The sequence below is a fragment of the Euprymna scolopes genome, chromosome 11 (assembly GCF_053919585.1).
Source record: "Euprymna scolopes isolate OS-2025 chromosome 11, ASM5391958v1, whole genome shotgun sequence".
In the NCBI taxonomy this organism is placed as follows: domain Eukaryota; kingdom Metazoa; phylum Mollusca; class Cephalopoda; order Sepiida; family Sepiolidae; genus Euprymna; species Euprymna scolopes.
In genome coordinates, this window is record NC_136492.1 from 124,409,643 (window position 1) to 124,415,642 (window position 6,000).

Below are 6,000 nucleotides of genomic sequence, written 5' to 3' on the forward strand. Positions count from 1 at the left end.
GTCGAATGTTTACATAGATTTTCCAGAGAAACTGTAGTAGATAGAGATTAGTAAATTAATGTGTAATAATATATATTTTTTTTGATGATCAAAGTTTATTAAGTTTTTATATGGCGTACGTTTCTAAAAAACTTTTAGTACATATATTGTATTTTTAAAGCGACATATATTGTATTTTTAAAGCGGGCATAACGCAATACATCAGGAGGATTCAAGTGTACTATTTAATGCACAAATAAGTTCGTAGGCTAATAAGAAGCAGTGAAAATAGAAAATGAGATTGCTTCCAGGCGATTACTTACAGAAACAATGACACTTTAGTAGCCCGATACTATACGGAACACCCAAGCATATTAGTTTTACAAGCGAAAATATATAATTTTTAAATGATCAATGAAGAAAAAAACTCAGGAAACGCCCAGAGCGCTACTAAGGATGCTTTCAGAGTACTGCTAAAGCAAAGATTAAATCACTACTCTCATGGTCATTGTATTTTAACCCACCGTTAAAAATAAAAGTATGGGTTTGGGTCTTACTAAAAATACAATTGTGCAAATTAAAGAAAGCATCAGTTCCGTTACGTACTATATGTTGATTTTTTTTTTAATTTAAAATTTAACTACTCAATAGTGTTCTGTAATTTACAATTTTTTTGCTGTTGTAGTCTTTCGTTTCTTTCATCATATAGGATGAATTCTGTCCATGTACCTGACGATTATATTTAAAAAGTAAACAATATATAATATTACGTGTATTTTCTTTTTGTAGGATATTTTTCTGCCACGGGTGTGTTTCGTTTGCTTTTGTGGATAAGAAATGGTTTATATAAATGCATTATACTTTTATTCATGAGTACATGTTTTCCAGTACGTAATAATTAATGCTCTAATTTAATTTCTAAGAAAAAAAACTTCAGAATAAGTTACCACACAAAAACATCCACATGAGTAGGAACGTATACTATTGTTATTCTAACACATAAGTATGCAATATTTTCACCAGAGTACCTTTGTTTTAAAGATCACCTGCCAAAACGAGAAGGCTTTCAGATGTTCCTTTATAAAAAAAAAATAAAAATTTGGTAACAAGCCGTAAAATGCATTTAATCACTTTCTATCAGTGCATACATTTATCTTTCTCGGTCGAAATCTCTCTGTAAATTTTATCACATGCAGAAACAAACAATTACTAATTAATCGTATGAATAGATTCTCATCCCTCTCTATATATAAAACGTGTGTATTATATTTTGTCACTTTACATAAATGTGTGCCATCAAACAATTAGCAATGATGAGCATAAATATATTTTTATCGATCTCTGTTTATGTAATCGGGTCTTTTTGACGCCTCTGTCATTTTATAAGTATAATAACCAATTTTGTACTCAGGTATATAAATAGTTGTTATGAGTGTGTATGAGTTTTTCCTTTACTTTGAATGTTTTGCCCCCGCTCTTTCTTTTATACTATATAAAAATCAAGTTATAATTTAGAAGTATTAATTGTGTATATCAAGCGGTATTCTTGTATCCGTCTCTACATTCTGTCCTTATATAATTCTTTCACAACTTTACAAGGATTTACAATTTACCAAGGCCGCAAGGTCACTCGAGTGTAATAGCTTATTAATCTAAGAACTATTCTGGTATAGTTAATTGTGTGAATTTGAAAGAATTTGAATTATTAAAATAGGACGGAACAACATGAACTTGTTTACATCGGACTTAAAAGCTACCATATTTTAGTCGGACGGTTCGCAGGCCAATGTAACAGTGTTTCTAGGATAGAAGCTTTGTTCTTTGAAGTTGCGTTTAGAGTTAAGCACAGTTACAGCGGGGGAATCTCTTGAAAGATGTTGAAGATAGTTTAGCATTTTTGTTAGAATGTTTAGCAAAGAGGGCCCATAAATTTAAGCACAGGGAATCACTTTCTATGAGAATAACGGTAGAGCGGAAAAAAGTGGCAGGTTCTCTTCCATGAGAACGAGGTTCCCGGCAAGAGAAAATGGCGTCACATACTAGTTTGCGAACTCTTATTTTAACTCTAACAACGGAAGATAGTTGGGTCAGGCGGCTTCTGCTCAGATGTTGCCCAAATACTCAATGTTAAGATTGTTCTCATACAGATAGTGAGATGCATGAATTATCTAAGAAAATTACTCAGTATATCGTTATACAGAACAGAGGGGGGTGAATCCATAATGGAACCTGAGTGACTGCAGCGTTGATATTATGTGCTTGTGATTTTTGCTCATTGAGCACTTCTCTTATTAATCTATCAGAAGGACAGAAGTTTATAATTGATAGATCATGGCATGACATTCTGTAGAGTACAATCTCGGGGAAAATACCTTCATGACACACAACCAATCAATCCTTTCATATATCAAGGACTGTAGCTAAAAAATCGAAACGCCATTTTAGAGGGTAACTCAGCATATGTGATATTACCTATCAGCTTTCTATATAGCAGAACGGAAATTATTTTTTTTTTTACTAGGTAAGTTATTTCTGACGAGAACGTCTGTTTTAATCACAGATTCCAGAAACTTACTTCTGGCACTCAAGAGACTGATTTGTCTGAACAGAGAGGAAGGCATTCGATTCCCGGATTTTGTGAATACGGGGAAGAATGATGAAGATTTTTTAGGGTGACGGGAAGCATTTATTTAAGTGACAACATTAAAACAGCATTGTAATAACCTTGTAGCTATTTCCGGTGGACCTACTAATTATCATTATAATGCAAATGTCTTTGATAATTCGCGACATGACACACATATATTTGTATGTCGCATTATGTGTTTTCGTCAGGGCAAGGGATTGCGCGGAGTAGGAAGCCATTGGCGCAAAGAGTATTGTTTGGCAAATTACTTGACAAAGCATTTTGCTTTGTCAAGTTTCATTGATAATCTTTTGGGATAGAGGGAACCGCTCTGTTCAGCACCCTGGTAATTATTCATTGAGATTAGTGGGTTCAAAGCCGGTGCTGTGCAACTTTTTACTCGTAGCTACTGCCATATACATCGCTCGCATTTTTATCCCTTTTAATGCAGTTGATAAAAAGCTTCACATAGTTGTTTCTGTGCGCAATGACAGCGGAACATTTTGAAATTAAACATGAATGGATGTTAGGTCTCTGCTGAAATTTATTAAAAAGTATTAAGCGATCTATACCTCGCAATTAACCGTTCCAAAGGCTGTATACTATAGGCGATGTACCCTTTTTACCATGGAACGCAATGGTATATTTGTTCAGAAGTTACTGCAATTAGGCATAGAATATCTATATACAGTATGATTGAAGCATAGATCTGGGGATTTGTTATACATTGTTGTTTTTATATTACTTGACAAAATATAGTGTTCGAGAGATCTTAATAAAGTGAGCATTGAGGATAAGAACAATTATGGGCAAATCGTATATAAATAATTATTAATCAGTCCAGATAAAGGTAAATATATCTGCATGTCTCTGAATTCATGTATAAGAAAACAATTAAGCACTTTAAAGCATGAGTTTTTTTATCTTTCGCAATTGATGTTTACGTGGTTTTTTTTCTGTCCGTTTCTCGAAATAATTTATTATACAACATATTTAAATTTAATATTAACACGAATTAAACCATACTTTTGATTATATATGAGATTTACGATTTCTGGCAAAAAAACTTGGTTAATCTCTTCAGAACAGGTTTAATGGGTCGATGTGAAGATCAGAAAGTCACTAGTTTCTGTTTACTGTACGTTTGTCTAGAAAGAACAAAAAGGAATTCAAGTCAAGGTAATTATACTTTTTTTAAACATGTTCATGATTACATAGTGGTTTCTTAAATAAAATGCATCGTATGTTTATTATAATACATATGTTATATAATTATACTTATTTCTATATTTGCATATGTATATATATACGATATATATATATATATATATATACGATATATATATATATATATATATATATATATACGATATATATATATATATATATATATATATATATATATATATATATATATATATATATATATATATATATATATATGGGTAGATAGTCTTGGCATGATGACGTAATTTTCCCTAGCAGACTGGTCACTAAAACATATTTGCATATGTGTAGCAACTAGTTTTCATATTCAACTTATTAATATTGCTCTGTCTAAACATTGGGACCTCTTTTGTTGACGCATTTTGGTTTTCTTTAAAGAATAATACAAAAATATATAATTTACGCTCCTATACAGTTGTGCACTGTCGTGTAAATGAAGGAACAAAAGAAACAAGAACGACCGACCGCGTTTTTTGTGTGGCTTACCTCGTGTTCATAATGAAGAAGAAAGAAACAAAAATGGATGCCCTGTTTCTTTATATGCCTACAGGGTGACCACGAGGTATGCAAATGAGATGCTCCTGATTGGAGATAAAAGAGGAGTGATTTGGGGAAGGAAGTATTTCTGAAGTTAGATTGCGAGCAGAGAAGTTGGATTTGTAGAAGAGAAAGTCGGATTCGGGGAGAGAAAAGCTAAAGTTGCAGAAGTTCGTTTTGGAGTGGAGAGAAGACGCGTCAGGTGGTAACCAGAAAGTGAAAGTTGGGACAACAGTGTCACGCAAATCGACAAGCTATTTCGACGTGATTATAGGAATGAGTGCAATTAACCGACTGGGAGGAGCTACGTTAAGAGGGGGCCAAGTGACGTTTGGACGTCTCGCCGCAGTAGGGATGGCAGGAGTGGAAGGTGATAGAACCGTCAGAACCCCAAAACCGGAGGTTTGCTGCATTGAGGACAAAGATTTCCTGGCGAGGTTTGATGGCGTGAGGTGGACGGTGGAATGAAATGGATCCCCGGGCCCCCAGAACTACAGAATAAGGTGTGCTGCTACGAAAACACCCTGCGAGGAGAAATGAGAAAAGGATTCGAGAAAGAAGTGGAGAGGTGGATAAAAGAAGGAATCCTGAAACCGTGGATAGGGGAAGAAAAAGGAGTGTTGCCACTACTGGCCGTTGTTCAGCCTACCAAAAACAAGATTAGGCACGTGCTGGATTTTATGGAATTGAACAGACACGTAGCCTGCCACACTGGAACGGGGATCGACGTATGTGAGGAGGTCATGAGGAAATAAGGAAGAATGGGGCGGGCCACTAAGATTGCCGATCTGAAATCGGCATATCTGCAGATCCATGTAGATGAAAAACTCTGGCAGTACCAACTGGTCCAGTACAAGGGGCGGGTGTATTGTCTAACCAGGTTAAGCTTTGGGCTGAGTTCAGTCCCCAAAATTATGACTGCCGTGCTGAAGACAGTGCTGAGCAAAGACTGTACAGTGGAGGAGGCCACTAGTTCGTACATTGACGACATCCTGGTGGAGGAGGCAGAGGTGACAGCAGAGAAAGTAAGAAGCCATGTCGAGAAGTATGGGTTAACTGCGAAACCGGCGGAGGCCCTAGATGGAGGAGCGGTGCTGGGGTTGAAACTAAGGCGAGATCGAAAAGAAAGCCTTGTCTTCGAACGAGGGAATGCAATACCCGAAGTCGGATCTGAGCTGACGAGGCGAGAACTCTTCTCAGTCTGCGGCAGGCTGGTCGGTCACTATCCTATCGCTGGCGGGCTAAGGATAGCATGCAGCTTTATTAAACGACAAACAGGCACTGATGGCTGGGAGGGCCGTGTGACGAAGGAGGTCATGAACATGCTGCAAGAAGTCATTGCGAGAGTGAGGAATGAGGACCCAGTGAAAGGGAAATGGTATGTCAGCGGCGAAGACGCGGGTGTGGTTTGGTGCGATGCCAGTAACCTGGCGTTGGGCGTCGTACTAGAGATAGGAGGTGTAACTGTGGAGGATGCGGCGTGGCTAAGAAAAACAACGACTTCTCCCATATCAACGTAGCAGAACTAGATGCCGCTATAAAAGGAATCAATCTGGCCCCGAAATGGGTATTGAAAATAATTGAAGTCAAAACCGATTCGGCAACGGTAGCGTCGTGGATTCGATCGGCAG